General features: G+C 46.6%; 5 non-coding genes and 35 pseudogenes across 5 annotated transcripts; all 40 read right to left on the bottom strand.

Moving 5' to 3' along the window:
• Window positions 1-209: 209 nt before the first annotated feature.
• LOC136731964 (uncharacterized) lies at window positions 210-328 on the bottom strand (annotated as a pseudogene).
• A 221-nt stretch (window positions 329-549) lies between these two features.
• LOC136731697 (5S ribosomal RNA) lies at window positions 550-668 on the bottom strand. Its single transcript, XR_010809685.1, has one exon. It is a non-coding gene; the product is annotated as a 5S ribosomal RNA (ribosomal RNA).
• Window positions 669-888: 220 nt separating this feature from the next.
• On the bottom strand, window positions 889-1,007 carry LOC136731147 (uncharacterized; annotated as a pseudogene).
• Window positions 1,008-1,223: 216 nt separating this feature from the next.
• On the bottom strand, window positions 1,224-1,342 carry LOC136731955 (uncharacterized; annotated as a pseudogene).
• A 210-nt stretch (window positions 1,343-1,552) lies between these two features.
• LOC136731546 (uncharacterized) lies at window positions 1,553-1,671 on the bottom strand (annotated as a pseudogene).
• Window positions 1,672-1,881: 210 nt separating this feature from the next.
• On the bottom strand, window positions 1,882-2,000 carry LOC136731511 (uncharacterized; annotated as a pseudogene).
• Window positions 2,001-2,219: 219 nt separating this feature from the next.
• LOC136731925 (uncharacterized) lies at window positions 2,220-2,338 on the bottom strand (annotated as a pseudogene).
• Window positions 2,339-2,547: 209 nt separating this feature from the next.
• LOC136732056 (uncharacterized) lies at window positions 2,548-2,666 on the bottom strand (annotated as a pseudogene).
• A 217-nt stretch (window positions 2,667-2,883) lies between these two features.
• LOC136732051 (uncharacterized) lies at window positions 2,884-3,002 on the bottom strand (annotated as a pseudogene).
• Window positions 3,003-3,218: 216 nt separating this feature from the next.
• LOC136732049 (uncharacterized) lies at window positions 3,219-3,337 on the bottom strand (annotated as a pseudogene).
• Window positions 3,338-3,553: 216 nt separating this feature from the next.
• Window positions 3,554-3,672, bottom strand: LOC136732048 (uncharacterized; annotated as a pseudogene).
• Window positions 3,673-3,888: 216 nt separating this feature from the next.
• Window positions 3,889-4,007, bottom strand: LOC136732047 (uncharacterized; annotated as a pseudogene).
• Window positions 4,008-4,224: 217 nt separating this feature from the next.
• Window positions 4,225-4,343, bottom strand: LOC136731221 (uncharacterized; annotated as a pseudogene).
• A 216-nt stretch (window positions 4,344-4,559) lies between these two features.
• LOC136731549 (5S ribosomal RNA) lies at window positions 4,560-4,678 on the bottom strand. Its single transcript, XR_010809556.1, has one exon. It is a non-coding gene; the product is annotated as a 5S ribosomal RNA (ribosomal RNA).
• Window positions 4,679-4,885: 207 nt separating this feature from the next.
• On the bottom strand, window positions 4,886-5,004 carry LOC136731183 (uncharacterized; annotated as a pseudogene).
• A 209-nt stretch (window positions 5,005-5,213) lies between these two features.
• LOC136731897 (uncharacterized) lies at window positions 5,214-5,332 on the bottom strand (annotated as a pseudogene).
• A 217-nt stretch (window positions 5,333-5,549) lies between these two features.
• LOC136731475 (uncharacterized) lies at window positions 5,550-5,668 on the bottom strand (annotated as a pseudogene).
• Window positions 5,669-5,882: 214 nt separating this feature from the next.
• Window positions 5,883-6,001, bottom strand: LOC136732037 (uncharacterized; annotated as a pseudogene).
• Window positions 6,002-6,218: 217 nt separating this feature from the next.
• LOC136731304 (uncharacterized) lies at window positions 6,219-6,337 on the bottom strand (annotated as a pseudogene).
• A 216-nt stretch (window positions 6,338-6,553) lies between these two features.
• On the bottom strand, window positions 6,554-6,672 carry LOC136731679 (5S ribosomal RNA). The gene has a single exon (XR_010809668.1). It is a non-coding gene; the product is annotated as a 5S ribosomal RNA (ribosomal RNA).
• Window positions 6,673-6,879: 207 nt separating this feature from the next.
• Window positions 6,880-6,998, bottom strand: LOC136731260 (uncharacterized; annotated as a pseudogene).
• Window positions 6,999-7,207: 209 nt separating this feature from the next.
• LOC136731378 (uncharacterized) lies at window positions 7,208-7,326 on the bottom strand (annotated as a pseudogene).
• Window positions 7,327-7,541: 215 nt separating this feature from the next.
• LOC136731349 (uncharacterized) lies at window positions 7,542-7,660 on the bottom strand (annotated as a pseudogene).
• Window positions 7,661-7,876: 216 nt separating this feature from the next.
• On the bottom strand, window positions 7,877-7,995 carry LOC136731634 (5S ribosomal RNA). The gene has a single exon (XR_010809626.1). It is a non-coding gene; the product is annotated as a 5S ribosomal RNA (ribosomal RNA).
• A 210-nt stretch (window positions 7,996-8,205) lies between these two features.
• Window positions 8,206-8,324, bottom strand: LOC136731708 (5S ribosomal RNA). Its single transcript, XR_010809696.1, has one exon. It is a non-coding gene; the product is annotated as a 5S ribosomal RNA (ribosomal RNA).
• A 216-nt stretch (window positions 8,325-8,540) lies between these two features.
• Window positions 8,541-8,659, bottom strand: LOC136731460 (uncharacterized; annotated as a pseudogene).
• A 211-nt stretch (window positions 8,660-8,870) lies between these two features.
• Window positions 8,871-8,989, bottom strand: LOC136731937 (uncharacterized; annotated as a pseudogene).
• Window positions 8,990-9,102: 113 nt separating this feature from the next.
• LOC136731239 (uncharacterized) lies at window positions 9,103-9,221 on the bottom strand (annotated as a pseudogene).
• A 216-nt stretch (window positions 9,222-9,437) lies between these two features.
• Window positions 9,438-9,556, bottom strand: LOC136731784 (uncharacterized; annotated as a pseudogene).
• A 218-nt stretch (window positions 9,557-9,774) lies between these two features.
• Window positions 9,775-9,893, bottom strand: LOC136731190 (uncharacterized; annotated as a pseudogene).
• A 209-nt stretch (window positions 9,894-10,102) lies between these two features.
• LOC136731441 (uncharacterized) lies at window positions 10,103-10,221 on the bottom strand (annotated as a pseudogene).
• Window positions 10,222-10,436: 215 nt separating this feature from the next.
• On the bottom strand, window positions 10,437-10,555 carry LOC136731343 (uncharacterized; annotated as a pseudogene).
• A 215-nt stretch (window positions 10,556-10,770) lies between these two features.
• Window positions 10,771-10,889, bottom strand: LOC136731563 (uncharacterized; annotated as a pseudogene).
• A 205-nt stretch (window positions 10,890-11,094) lies between these two features.
• LOC136732020 (uncharacterized) lies at window positions 11,095-11,213 on the bottom strand (annotated as a pseudogene).
• Window positions 11,214-11,429: 216 nt separating this feature from the next.
• LOC136731416 (uncharacterized) lies at window positions 11,430-11,548 on the bottom strand (annotated as a pseudogene).
• A 212-nt stretch (window positions 11,549-11,760) lies between these two features.
• On the bottom strand, window positions 11,761-11,879 carry LOC136731470 (uncharacterized; annotated as a pseudogene).
• Window positions 11,880-12,094: 215 nt separating this feature from the next.
• Window positions 12,095-12,213, bottom strand: LOC136732045 (uncharacterized; annotated as a pseudogene).
• A 218-nt stretch (window positions 12,214-12,431) lies between these two features.
• Window positions 12,432-12,550, bottom strand: LOC136731806 (uncharacterized; annotated as a pseudogene).
• Window positions 12,551-12,769: 219 nt separating this feature from the next.
• Window positions 12,770-12,888, bottom strand: LOC136732013 (uncharacterized; annotated as a pseudogene).
• Window positions 12,889-13,102: 214 nt separating this feature from the next.
• On the bottom strand, window positions 13,103-13,221 carry LOC136731939 (uncharacterized; annotated as a pseudogene).
• Between the last annotated feature and the right edge of the window lie 208 nt (window positions 13,222-13,429).

The raw sequence follows: 13,429 nt of genomic DNA, 5'->3' as shown, positions 1-13,429 counted from the left end.
AAAGCCCGGTTGCATGATGTCTCTTAAAGGCTGGCGGGTATTGACGGAACTTCCAGCAAAAAAAAAAAAAAGAAAAATGGAGGGAAAAATATCAGTGCAGCAAAGGGTGTTGAAAGTAGCCGGGTACATGTACAATTCTTCAATTATATCTCCTCCAGACAGAAAGAGAGTATTAAGAGCTACGATGAACTTACCCAGGTGACGTAAAAAGCTTGCAGCACCTGGTATTTCCAGGAGGTCTCCCATCCAAGTACTGACCAGGCCCTGCCCCGTTTAAGTTCCGAGATCTGACGAGATGGGGCGCGTCCAGGACGGTGTAGCCGCAAGCCGAGAGGCCTGGCTGCATGATGTCTCTTAAAGGCTGGCGGGTATTGACGGAATTTCCAGCAAAGGAAAAAAAAAAAAAAAATAGAAAAATGGAGGGAAAAATATCAGTGCAGGAAAGGGTGTTGAAAGTAGCCGGGTATGTGTACAATTCTTCAATTATATCTCCTGCAGACAGAAAGAGAGTATTAAGAGCTACGATGAAGTTACCCAGGAGACGTAAAAAGCTTGCAGCACCTGGTATTTCCAGGAGATCTCCCATCCAAGTACTGACCAGGCCCTGCCCCGTTTAGTTTCCGAGATCTGACGAGATCAGGCACGTTCAGGACGGTGTGGCTGCAAGCCAAGAGGCCTGGCTGCATGATGTCTCATAAAGGCTGGAGGGTATTGACGGAACTTCCAGCAAAAAAAAAAAAAAAAAAAAAAGAAAAATGGATGGAATAATATCAGTGCAGCAAAGGGTGTTGACAGTAGCTGGGTACGTGTACAATACTTCAATTATATCTCCTCCAGACAGATAGAGAGTATTAAGAGCTACGATGAAGTTACCCAGGAGACGTAAAAAGCTTGCAGCACCTGGTATTTCTAGGAGGTCTCCCATTCAAGTACTGACCAGGCCCTGCCCCGTTTAGCTTCCGAGATCTGACGAGATCAGGCGCATTCAGGACTGTGTGTCCGCAAGCCGAGAGGCCTGGTTGCATGATGTCTCTTAAAGGCTGGCGGATATTGACGGAACTTCCAGAAAAAAGAAAAAAGAAAAAGAAAAATGGAGGGAAAAATACCAGTGCAGCAAAGGGTGTTGAAAGTAGCCGGGTACGTGTACAATTCTTCAATTATATCTTCTCCAGACAGAAAGAGAGTATTAAGAGCTACGATGAAGTTCCCCAGAAGACGTAAAAAGCTGGCAGCACCTGGTATTTCCAGGAGATCTCCCATCCAAGTACTGACCAGGTCCTGCCCCGTTTAGTTTCCGAGATCTGACGAGATCGGGCGCGTTCAGGACGGTGTGGCCGCAAGCCGAGATGCCTGACTGCATGATGTCTCTTAAAGGCTGGCGGGTATTGACGGAACTGCCAGCAAAAAAAAAAAAGAGAAATGGAGGGAGAAATACCAGTGCAGCAAAGGGTGTTGAAAGTAGCCGGGTACGTGTACAATACTTCAATTATATCTCCTCCAGACAGAAAGAGAGTATTAAGAGCTACGATAAAGTTACCCAGGAGACGTAAAATGCTTGCAGCACCAGGTATTTCCAGGAGGTCCCACATTCAAGTAATGACCAGGCCCTGCCCCGTTTAGCTTCCGAGATCTGACGAGATGGGGCACGTTCAGGACGGTGTGCTTGCAAGCCAAGAGGCCTGGCTGCATGATGTCTCCTAAAGGCTGGAGGGTATTGACGGAACTGCCAGCAAAAAAAAAAAAGAAAAATAGAGGGAAAAATACCAGTGCAGCAAAGGGTGTTGAAAGTAGCCGGGTACGTGTACAATTCTTCAATTATGTCTTCTCCAGACAGAAAGAGAGTATTAAGAGCTACGATGAAGTTCCCCAGGAGACGTAAAAAGCTGGCAGCACCTGGTATTTCCAGGAGATCTCCCATCCAAGTACTGACCAGGCCCTGCCCCGTTTAGTTTCCGAGATCTGACGAGATCGGGCGCGTTCAGGACTTCGTGTCCGCAAGCCGAAAGGCCTGGCTGCATGATGTCTCTTAAAGGTTAGCGGGTATTGACGGAACTTCCAGCAAAAAAAAAAAAAAAAAAAAAGAAAAATGGATGGAAAAATATCAGTGCAGCAAAGGGTGTTGACAGTAGCTGGGTACGTGTACAATACTTCAATTATATCTCCTCCAGACAGAAAGAGAGTATTAAGAGCAACGATGAAGTTACCCAGGAGACGTAAAAAGCTTGCAGCACCAGGTATTTCCAGGAGGTCACCCATCCAAGTACTGACCAGGCCCTGCCGCGTTTAGCTTCCGAGATCTGACGAGATGGGGCACGTTCAGGACGGTGTGGCCGCAAGCCAAGAGGCCTGGCTGCATGATGTCTCTTAAAGGCTGGAGGGTATTGACGGAACTTCCAACAAAAAAAAAAGAAAAATGAAGGGGAAAAATACCAGTGCAGCAAAGAGTGTTGAAAGAAGCCGGGTATGTGTACAATACTTCAATTATATCTCCTCCAAACAGAAAGAGAGTATTAAGAGCTACGATGAAGTTACCCAGGAGACGTAAAAAGCTTGCAGCTCCTGGTATATCCAGGAGGTCTCCCATCCAAGTACTGACCAGGCCCTGCCCCGTTTAGCTTCCGAGATATGACGAGATCGGGCGCATTCAGGACGGTGTGGCCACAAGCCGAGAGGCCTGGCTGCATGATGTCTCTTAAAGGTTGGCCGGTATTGATGATACTTCCAGCAAAAAAAAAAAAAAAAAAAAGAAAAATGGATGGAAAAATATCAGTGCAGCAAAGGGTGTTGACAGTAGCTGGGAACGTGTACAATACTTCAATTATATCTCCTCCAGAAAGATAGAGAGTATTAAGAGCTACGATAAAGTTACCCAGGAGACGTAAAAGCTTGCAGCACCAGGTATTTCCAGGAGGTCACCCATCCAAGTACTGAACAGGCCCTGCCGCGATTAGCTTCCGAGATCTGACGAGATCAGGCACGTTTAAGACGGTGTGGCTGCAAGCCAAGCGGCCTGGCTGCATGATGTCTCTTAAAGGCTGGAGGGTATTGACGGAACTTCCAGCAAAAAAAAAAAAGAAAAAAGAAAAATGGAGGGAAAAATATCAGTGAGGCAAAGGGTGTTGAAAGTAGCCGGGTACGTGTACAATACTTCAATTATATCTTCTCCAGACAGAAAGAGAGTATTAAGAGCTACGATAAAGTTACCCAGGAGACGTAAAAGCTTGCAGCACCAGGTATTTCCAGGAGGTCACCCATCCAAGTACTGAACAGGCCCTGCCGCGATTAGCTTCCGAGATCTGACGAGATCAGGCACGTTTAAGACGGTGTGGCTGCAAGCCAAGCGGCCTGGCTGCATGATGTCTCTTAAAGGCTGGAGGGTATTGACGGAACTTCCAGCAAAAAAAAAAAAGAAAAAAGAAAAATGGAGGGAAAAATATCAGTGAGGCAAAGGGTGTTGAAAGTAGCCGGGTACGTGTACAATACTTCAATTATATCTTCTCCAGACAGAAAGAGAGTATTAAGAGCTACGATAAAGTTACCCAGGAGACGTAAAAGCTTGCAGCACCAGGTATTTCCAGGAGGTCACCCATCCAAGTACTGAACAGGCCCTGCCGCGATTAGCTTCCGAGATCTGACGAGATCAGGCACGTTTAAGACGGTGTGGCTGCAAGCCAAGCGGCCTGGCTGCATGATGTCTCTTAAAGGCTGGAGGGTATTGACGGAACTTCCAGCAAAAAAAAAAAAGAAAAAAGAAAAATGGAGGGAAAAATATCAGTGAGGCAAAGGGTGTTGAAAGTAGCCGGGTACGTGTACAATACTTCAATTATATCTTCTCCAGACAGAAAGAGAGTATTAAGAGCTACGATAAAGTTACCCAGGAGACGTAAAAGCTTGCAGCACCAGGTATTTCCAGGAGGTCACCCATCCAAGTACTGAACAGGCCCTGCCGCGATTAGCTTCCGAGATCTGACGAGATCAGGCACGTTTAAGACGGTGTGGCTGCAAGCCAAGCGGCCTGGCTGCATGATGTCTCTTAAAGGCTGGAGGGTATTGACGGAACTTCCAGCAAGAAAAAAAAAGAAAAAAGAAAAATGGAGGGAAAAATATCAGTGAGGCAAAGGGTGTTGAAAGTAGCCGGGTACGTGTACAATACTTCAATTATATCTTCTCCAGACAGAAAGAGAGTATTAAGAGCTACGATGAAGTTACCCAGGAGACGAAAAAAGCTTGCGGCACCTGGTATTTCCAGGAGGTCACCCATCCAAGTACTGACCAGGTCCTTCCCCGTTTAGTTTCCGAGATCTGACGAGATCGGGAGCATTCAGGACTGTGTGTCCGCAATCCGAGAGGCCTGGTTGCATGATGTCTCTTAAAGGCTGGCGGATATAGACTGAACTTCCAGAAAAAAGAAAAAAGAAAAAGAAAAATGGAGGGAAAAATATCAGTGCAGCAAAGGGAGTTGAAAGTAGCCGAGTACGTGTACAATACTTCAATTATATCTCCTCCAGACAGAAAGAGAGTATTAAGAGCTACGATGAAGTTACCCAGGAGACGTAAAAAGCTTGCAGCACCTGGTATTTCAAGGAGGTCTCCCATCCAAGTACTGACCAGGCCCTGCCCCGTTTAGCTTCCGAGATCTGACGAGATCGGGCGCATTCAGGACGGTGTGGCCACAAGCCGTGAGACCTTGCTGCATGATGTCTCTTAAAGGTTGGCGGGTATTGACGGAACATCCAAAAAAAAAAAAGAAAAATGGAGGGAAAAATATCAGTGCAGGAAATGGTGTTGAAAGTAGCCGGGTACGTGTACAATACTTCAATTATATCTCCTCCAGACAGAAAGAGAGTATTAAGAGCTACGATGAAGTTACCCAGGAGACGTAAAAAGCTTGCAGCACCAGGTATTTCCAGGAGGTCACCCATCCAAGTACTGACCACGCCCTGCCCAGTTTACCTTCCGAGATCTGACGAGATGGGGCACGTTCAGGACGGTGTGGCCGCAAGCCAAGAGGCCTGGCTGCATGATGTCTCTTAAAGGCTGGAGGGTATTGACGGAACTTCCAACAAAAAAAAAAGAAAAATTAAGGGGAAAAATACCAGTGCAGCAAAGAGTGTTGAAAGAAGCCGGGTATGTGTACAATACTTCAATTATATCTCCTCCAAACAGAAAGAGAGTATTAAGAGCTACGATGAAGTTACCCAGGAGACGTAAAAAGCTTGCAGCTCCTGGTATTTCCAGGAGGTCTCCCATCCAAGTACTGACCAGGCCCTGCCCCGTTTAGCTTCCGAGATATGACGAGATCGGGCGCATTCAGGACGGTGTGGCCACAAGCCGAGAGGCCTGGCTGCATGATGTCTCTTAAAGGTTGGCCGGTATTGATGATACTTCCAGCAAAAAAAAAAAAAAAAAAAAGAAAAATGGATGGAAAAATATCAATGCAGCAAAGGGTGTTGACAGTAGCTGGGAACGTGTACAATACTTCAATTATATCTCCTCCAGAAAGATAGAGAGTATTAAGAGCTACGATAAAGTTACCCAGGAGACGTAAAAGCTTGCAGCACCAGGTATTTCCAGGAGATCTACCATCCAAGTACAGACCAGGTCCTTCCCCGTTTAGTTTCCGAGATCTGATGAGATCGGGCGCGTTCAGGACTGCGTGTCCGCAAGCCGAGAGGCCTGGTAGCATGATGTCTCTTAAAGGCTGGCGGATATAGACGGAACTTCCAGAAAGAATAAAAAATAAATAGAAAAATGGAGGGAAAAATATCAGTGCAGCAAAGGGTGTTGAAAGTAGCCGGGTACGTGTAGAATACTTCAATTATATCTCCTCCAGTCAGAAAGAGTATTAAGAGCTACGATAAAGTTACCCAGGAGACGAAAAAAGCTTGCAGCACCTGGTATTTCCAGGAGGTCACCCATCCAAGTACTGAACAGGCCCTGCCGCGATTAGCTTCCGAGATCTGACGAGATCAGGCACGTTTAAGACGGTGTGGCTGCAAGCCAAGCGGCCTGGCTGCATGATGTCTCTTAAAGGCTGGAGGGTATTGACGGAACTTCCAGCAAAAAAAAAAAAGAAAAAAGAAAAATGGATGGAAAAATATCAGTGCAGCAAAGGGTGTTGAAAGTAGCCGGGTACGTGTACAATACTTCAATTATATCTTCTCCAGACAGAAAGAGAGTATTAAGAGCTACGATGAAGTTACCCAGGAGACGAAAAAAGCTTGCAGCACCTGGTATTTCCAGGAGGTCACCCATCCAAGTACTGACCAGGTCCTTCCCCGTTTAGTTTCCGAGATCTGAAGAGATCGGGAGCATTCAGGACTGTGTGTCCGCAATCCGAGAGGCCTGGTTGCATGATGTATCTTAAAGGCTGGCGGATATAGACGGAACTTCCAGAAAAAAGAAAAAAGAAAAAGAAAAATGGAGGGAAAAATATCAGTGCAGCAAAGGGTGTTGAAAGTAGCCGGGTACGTGTACAATACTTCAATTATTTCTCCTCCAGACAGAAAGAGAGTATTAAGAGCTACGATGAAGTTACCCAGGAGACGTAAAAAGCTTGCAGCACCTGGTATTTCAAGGAGGTCTCCCATCCAAGTACTGACCAGGCCCTGCCCCGTTTAGCTTTCGAGATCTGACGAGATCGGGCGCATTCAGGACGGTGTGGCCACAAGCCGTGAGACCTGGCTGCATGATGTCTCTTAAAGGTTGGCGGGTATTGACGGAACATCCAAAAAAAAAAACGAAAAATGGAGGGAAAAATATCAGTGCAGGAAATGGTGTTGAAAGTAGCCGGGTACGTGTACAATACTTCAATTATATCTCCTCCAGACAGAAAGAGAGTATTAAGAGCAACGATGAAGTTACCCAGGAGACGTAAAAAGCTTGCAGCACCTGGTATTTCCAGGAGGTCTCCCATCCAAGTACTGACTAGGCCCTGCCCAGTTTACCTTCCGAGATCTGTCGAGATCGGGCGCGTTCAGGACTGCGTGGCCGCAAGCCAAGACGCCTGGCTGCATGATGTCTCTTAAAGGTTGGCGGGTATTGACGGAACTGCCAGCAAAAAGAAAAAGAAAAATAGAGGGAAAAATACCAGTGCAGCAAAGGGTGTTGAAAGTAGCCGGGTATGTGTACAATTCTTCAATTATATCTCCTCCAGACAGAAAGAGAGTATTAAGAGCTATGATGAAGTTCCCCACGAGACGTAAAAAGCAGGCAGCACCTGGTAGTTCCAGGAGATCTCCCATCCAAGTACTGACCAGGCCCTGGCCCGTTTAGCTTCCCAGATCTGACGAGATCGGGCGCGTTCAGGACGGTGTGGCCGCAAGCCGAGAATCCTGGCTGCATGATGTCTCTTAAAGGCTGGAGGGTATCGACAAAACTTCCAGCAAAAAAAAAAAGAAAAAAGAAAAATGGAGGGAAAATATCAGTGCAGCAAAGGGTGTTGAAAGTAGCCGGGTACGTGTACAATTCTTCAATTATATCTCCTCCAGACAGAAAGAGAGTATTAAGAGCTACGATGAAGTTACCCAGGAGACGTAAAAAGCTTGCAGCACCTGGTATTTCCTGGATGTCACCCATCCAAGTACTGACCAGGCCCTGCGCCGTTTAGCCTCTGAGATCTGACGAGATCGGGCACGTTCAGGACGGTGTGGCCGCAAGCCAAGAGTCCTGGCTGCATGATGTCTCTTAAAGGCTGGAGGGTATTGATGGACCTTACAGCAAAAAAAAAAAGAAAATAGAAAAATGGAGGGAACAATATCAGTGCAGCAAAGGGTGTTGAAAGTAGCCTGGTACGTGTACAATACTTCAATTATATCTCCTCCAGACAGAAAGAGAGTATTAAGAGCTACGATGAAGTTACCCAGGGGACGTAAAATGCTTGCAGCACCTGGTATTTCCAGGAGGTCACCCATCCAAGTACTGACCAGGCCCTGCCCCGTTTAGCTTCCGAGATCTGACGAGATCAGGCGCGTTCAGGACGGTGTGGCCGCAGGCTGAGAGGCCCGGCTGCATGATGTCTCTTAAAGGCGGGCGGGTATTGACGGAACTTCGAGCAAGAAATAAATAAAAAAATGGAGGGAAAAATACCAGTGCAGCAAATGGTGTTGAAAGTAGTCGGGTACGTGTACAATTCTTCAATTATATCTCCTCCAGACAGAAAGAGAGTATTAAGAGCTACGATGAAGTTCCCCAGGAGACGTAAAAAGCTTGCAGCACCTGGTATTTCCAGGAGGTCACCCATCCAAGTACTGTCTAGGCCCTGCCCAACTTAGCTTCCGAGATCTGACGAGATCGGGGGCGTTCAGGACGGTGTGGCTGCAAGCCAAGAGGTTTGGCTGCATGATGTCTCTTAATGGTTGGCGGGTATTGACGGAACTTCCAGCAAAAAAAAAAAAAAAAAAGAAAAATGGAGGGAAACATATCAGTGCAGCAAAGGGTGTTGAAAGTAGCCGTGTACGTGTACAATTCTTCAATTATATCTCCTCCAGACTGAAAGAGAGTATTAAGAGCTACGCTGAAGTTACCCAGGAGATGTAAAAAGCTTGCATCACCTGGTATTTCCAGGAGGTCACCCATCAAATTACTGACCAGGCCCTGCCCAGTTTTTCTTCCGAGATCTGACGAGATCTTGCGTCTTCAGGACGGTGTGGCCTCAAGCCGAGAGGCCTGGCTGCATGATGTCTCTTAAAGGCTGACGGGTATTGACGGAACTTCCAGCAAAAAAAAAAAAAGAGAAATGAAGGGAAAAATACCAGTGCAGCAAAGGGTGTTGAAAGAAGCCGGGTATGTGTACAATACTTCAATTATATCTCCTCCAGACAGAAAGAGAGAATTAAGAGCTACGATGAAGTTACCCAGGAGACGTAAAGAGCTGGCAGCACCTGGTATTTCCAGGAGGTCACCCATCCAAGTACTAACCAGGTCCTGCCCCATTTAGCTTCCAACATCTGACGAGATCGGGTGCGTTCAGGACGGTGTGGCCGCAAGCCAAGAGACCTGGCTGCATGATGTCTCTAAAAGGCTGGCGGGTATTGACGGAACTTCCAGCAAAAAACAAAAGAAAAAAGAAAAATGGAGGGAAAAATATCAGGAGACGTAAGAAGCTTGCAGCACCTGGTATTTCCAGGAGGTCTCCCATCCAAGTACTGAACAGTCCCTGCCCCGTTTAGCTTCCGGGATCTGACGAGATCGGGCGCGCTCAGGACGGTGTGGTCGCAAGCCAAGAGGCCTGGCTGCATGATGTCTCTTAAAGGCTGGAGGGTATTGACGGAACTTCCAGCAAAATAAAAAAGAAAACAGAAAAATGGAGGGAAAAATATCAGTGCAGCAAAGGATGTTGAAAGTAGCCGGGTACGTGTACAATTCTTCAATTATATCTCCTCCAGACTGAAAGAGAGTATTAAGAGCTACGATGAAGTTACCCAGGGGACGTAAAAAGCTTGCAGCACCTGGTATTTTCAGGAGGTCACCCATCCAAGTACTGACCAGGCCCTGCCCCATTTAGCTTCCGACATCTGACGAGATCGGGCGCGTTCAGGACGGTGTGGCCACAAGCTGAGAGGCCCGGCTGCATGATGTCTCTTAAAGGCTGGCGGGTATTGACGGAACTTCCAGCAAAAAAAAAAAAAAAAAAAAAGAAAAATGGATGGAAAAATATCAGTGCAGCAAAGGGTGTTGACAGTAGCTGGGTACGTGTACAATACTTCAATTATATCTCCTCCAGACAGATTGAGAGTATTAAGAGCTACGATAAAGTTACCAAGGAGACGTAAATGCTTGCAGCACCAGGTATTTCCAGGAGGTCTCACATTCAAGTACTGACCAGGTCCTGCCCCGTTTAGCTTCCGAGATCTGACGAGATCGGGCGCATTCAGGACGGTGTGGCCAAAAGCCGAGAGGCCTGGCTGCATGATGTCTCTTAAAGGTTGGCGGGTATTGACGGAACTTCCAGCAAGAAATAAATAAAAAAATGGAGGGAAAAATACCAGTGCAGCAAATGGTGTTGAAAGTAGCCGGGTACGTGTACAATTCTTCAATTATATCTCCTCCAGACAGAAAGAGAGTATTAAGAGCTACGATGAAGTTCCCCAGGAGACGTAAAAACTGGCAGCACCTGGTATTTCCAGGAGATCTCCCATCCAAGTACTGACCAGGTCCTGGCCCGTTTAGCTTTCGAGATCTGACGAGATCGGGTGCGTTCAGGAATGTGTGTCCACAAGCCGAAATGCCTGGATGCATGATGTCTCTTAAAGGCTGGCGGATATTGACGGAACTTCCAGAAAAAAAAAAAAAAAAAAAAAAAATGGAGGGAAAAATATCAGTGCAGCAAAGGGTGTTGAAAGTAGCCGGGTACGTGTACAATTCTTTAATTATATCTCCTCCAGACAGAAAGAGAGTATTAAGAGCTACGATGAAGTTACCCAGGGGACGTAAAAAGCTTGCAGCACCTGGTATTTCCAGGAGGTCTCCCCTCCAAGTACTGAACAGGCCCTGCCCCGTTTAGCTTCCGGGGTCTGACGAGATCGGTCGCGCTCAGGACGGTGTGGTCGCAAGCGAGAGGCCTGGCTGCATGATGTCTCTTAAACGCTGGAGGGTATTGACGGAACTTCCAGCAAAATAAAAAAGAAAAAAGAAAAATGGAGGGAAAAAAATCAGTGCAGCAAAGGATGTTGAAAGTAGCCGGGTACGTGTACAATACTTCAATTATATCTCCTCCAGACAGATAGAGAGTATTAAGAGCTACGATGAAGTTACCCAGGAGACGTAAAAAGCTTGCAGTACCTAGTTTTTCCAGGAGGTCACCAATCCAAATACTGACCAGGTCCTGCCACGTTTTGCTTCCTAGATCTGACAAGATCGGGCGCGTTTAGGACGGTGTGGCCGCAAGCCAAAAAGCCTGGCTGCATGATGTCTCTTAAAGGCTGGCTGGTATTGACGGAACTTCCAGCAAAAAAAAGAAAAATGGAGGGAAAAATACCAGTGCAGCAAATGGTGTTGAAAGTAGCCGGGTACGTGTACAAATCCTCAATTATAACACCTCCAGACAGAAAGAGAGTATTAACAGCTACAATGAAGTTACTCAGGAGACTAAAAAGCTTGCAGCACCAGGTATTTCCAGGAGGTCTCCCATCCAAGTATTGACCAGGCCCTGCCCCGTTTAGCTTCCGAGATCTGACAAGATCGGGCACGTTCAGGTCAGTGTGGCCGCAAGCCTAGAGAGCTGGCTGCATGATGTCTCTTAAAGGCTGGAGGGTATTGACGGAACTTCCGGCAAAAAAAAAAAGAAAAAAGAAAAATGGAGGGAAAAATATCAGTGCAGCAAAGAGTGTTGAAAGTAGCCGGGTACGTGTACAATTCTTCAGTTATATCTCCTCCAGACTGAAAGAGAGTATTACGAGCTACGATGAAGTTACCCAAGAGACGTATAAAGCTTGCAGCACCTGGTATTTCCAGGAGGTCACCCATCCAAGTACTGACCAGGACCTGCCCCGTTCAGCTTACGCGATCTGACGAGATCGAGCGCGTTCAGAACGGTGTGGACACAAGCCGAGAGGCCTGGCTGCATGATGTCTCTTAATGGTTGGCGGGTATTGACGGAACTTCCAGCAAAAAAAAAAAAAAAGAAAACGGAGGGAAAAATATCAGTGCAGCAAAGGATGTTGAAAGTAGCCAGGTACGTATACAATACTTCAAATATATCTCCTCCTGACTGAAAGAGAGTATCAAGAGCTACGATAAAGTTACCCAGCAGACGTAAAAAGCTGGCAGCACCTGGTATTTCCAGGAGATCTCCCATCCAAGTACTGACCAGGTCCTGCCCCGTTTCGTTTCCGAGATCTGACGAGATCGGGCGCGTTCAGGTCTGTGTGTCCGCAAGCCGAGATGCCTGGTTGCATGATGTCTCTTAAAGGCTGGCGGATATTGATGGAACTTCCAGAAAAAATAAAAAATAAAAATAAAAATGGCGGGAAAAATATCAGTGCAGCAAAGGGTGTTGAAAGTAGCCGGGTACGTGTACAATTCTTCAATTATATCTCCTCCAGACAGAAATAGAGTATTAAGAGCTACGATGAAGTTACCCAGGAGACGAAAAAGCTTGCAGCACCTGGTATTTCCAGGAGGTCACCCATCCAAGTACTGACGAGGCCCTGCACCGTTTAGCTTCCGAGATCTGATGAGATCGACCGCGTTCAGGACGGTGTGGCCGCAAGCCAAGCAGCCTGGCTGCATGATGTCTCTTAAAGGCTGGAGGGTATTGATGGAACTTCCAGCAAAAAAAAAAAAAGAAAAAAGAAAAATGGAGGGAAAAATATCTGTGCAGTAAAGGGTGTTGAAAGTAGCCGGGTACGTGTACAATTCTTCAATTAAATCTCCTCCAGACAGAAAGAGAGTATTAAAAGCTACGACGAAGTTCCCCAGGTGACGTAAAAAGCTTGCAGCACCTGGTACTTCCAGGAGGTCTCCCATCCAAGTACTGACCAGGTCCTGCCCCGTTTAGTTTCCGAGATCTGACGAGATCGGGCGCGTTCAGGACGGTGTGGCCACAAGCCGAGACGCCTGGCTGCATGATGTCTCTTAAAGGCTGGCGGGTATTGACGGAATTTCCAGCATAAAAAAAAAATAAAAAAATAGAAAAATGGAGGGAAAAATATCAGTGCAGGAAAGGGTGTTGAAAGTAGCCGGGTACGTGTACAATTCTTCAATTATATCTCCTCCAGACTGAAAGAGAGTATTAAGAGCTACGATAAAGTTACCCAGGAGACGTAAAAGCTTGCAGCACCAGGTATTTCCAGGAGGTCTCACATTCAAGTACTGACCAGGTCCTGCCCCGTTTAGCTTCCGAGATCTGACGAGATCGGGCGCGTTCAAGATGGTGTGGCAGCAAGCCGAGATGCCTGGCTGCATGATGTCTCTTAAAGGCTGGCGGGTATTGACGGAATTTCCAGCAAAAAAAAAAAAAAAAGAAAAACGGAGGCAAAAATATCAGTGCAGCAAAGGGTGTTGAAAGTTGCCGGTTACGTGTACAATACTTCAATTATATCTCCTCCAGACAGAAAGAGAGTATTAAGAGCTACGATAAAGTTACCCAGGAGAAGTAAAAAGCTTGCAGCACCTGGTATTTCCAGGAGGTCACCCATCCAAGTACAGACCAGGCACTGCCCCGTTTAGCTTCCGAGATCTGACGAGATCGGTCGCATTCAGGACGGTGTGGCCACAAGCCGAGACGCCTGGCTGCATGATGTCTCTTAAAGGTTGGCGGGTATTGACGGAACTTCCAGCAGAAAAAAAAAAAAGAAAAAGAAAAATGGAGGCAAAAATATCAGTGCAGCAAAGGGTGTTGAAAGTTGCCGGGTACGTGTACAATACTTCAATTATATCTCCTCCAGACAGAAAGAGAGTATTAAGAGCTACGATAAAGTTTCCCAGG

This window comes from Amia ocellicauda, unplaced genomic scaffold (assembly GCF_036373705.1).
Source record: "Amia ocellicauda isolate fAmiCal2 unplaced genomic scaffold, fAmiCal2.hap1 HAP1_SCAFFOLD_33, whole genome shotgun sequence".
Taxonomy (NCBI): Eukaryota; Metazoa; Chordata; class Actinopteri; order Amiiformes; family Amiidae; genus Amia; species Amia ocellicauda.
This window is presented reverse-complemented; position numbering and strand designations above follow the sequence as displayed.